Source organism: Ammodytes marinus (genome assembly GCF_949987685.1).
Source record: "Ammodytes marinus genome assembly, chromosome: 19".
In the NCBI taxonomy this organism is placed as follows: domain Eukaryota; kingdom Metazoa; phylum Chordata; class Actinopteri; order Uranoscopiformes; family Ammodytidae; genus Ammodytes; species Ammodytes marinus.
The window spans coordinates 25,225,781-25,226,961 of NC_137223.1; positions in this window are offsets into that span (position 1 = coordinate 25,225,781).

A 1,181-nucleotide genomic window follows, 5' to 3' on the forward strand; every position below is an offset into this window, starting at 1 on the left:
AATTCCTTTAAACTGTTGCATTGTTTTGCACAGTAATCCAGTGACCTCATAGATTAAAACAACAACAACATGAACATAATCATGGCCACTAACTCTAAATACATGAAGTAACTTGCTACATGCACTTACATCAGCGACTGAAGTATTAGCAACAACATTTTCTTTATCTAATCTTTAAAGAAATGTGTTCTTAATGTTACATTTTAAAGATTAATTTAACCACTACTGTTTTAGTTTTTTTCTGTTATAATTGGATCCTCTGGCATTATTTATAATTGATATCCATAACATAATTTAAATCATGTGCAAGAGGGGACCTGAAAAAAACTGTCCACTGTTAATCCTGTAGTCCCTTGTTGCTATGACACCCAGCTCCACTGTTATGCCGGTTACGCACGCATATTCACACCACCTACACACACACACACACACACACACACACACACACACACACACACACACACACACACATACACACAAACACGCACTCACTCCACCTACACACACACACACACACACACACACACACACACACACACACATGTCTGCTTAAAACAGCCTGAGGATGAAGAAACATATTCTGGGTAATTTTCAGTCAAAAATATTTACTGTTGATAATAATCATTTATTTCTATTTATTATATTTCACAGAACGTGACAGTAAAGTCTGGTGTGAGGAAACGAAGGCAGAGCAGGATGTTGCAGAGGCTTTTACCGACACTAGAGGTCAAATTATCTGGGTCATAAGAACCACAGCATAGCTCCGCCTCAGTTTAACCAAACTTCCGTAAAGTTTATCAAACTCAAATCTTTCATTTGGATTGATAAATGTGCCCACTCTTTTCAGGTCCAAAGATTTTATTTTATTTTGAGACAATACAAGGAACCACAAAGTGATACAAGACAAAAACAGAGAGTAAAGTAAAGAAATAAAATTAAATTAAAAGATGCCTCACTATTTTCATTTGGATGCATAAATGTGCCTATAACTCTTTTCATATGCTTTACTATCATGCAACTGACTCCCCCAAATGTCATAGTAAGAAGGATGTTTGTGGATTTGGATTAACAGGGGCTTTGTTGCATTAATGTTGACCAAATGAGACTCACAGTAAATGAGGAACAAACAGTTCACACCTCGAGATCTCAGCTGCTGAACCTTAATATATTCACCCAAAAAC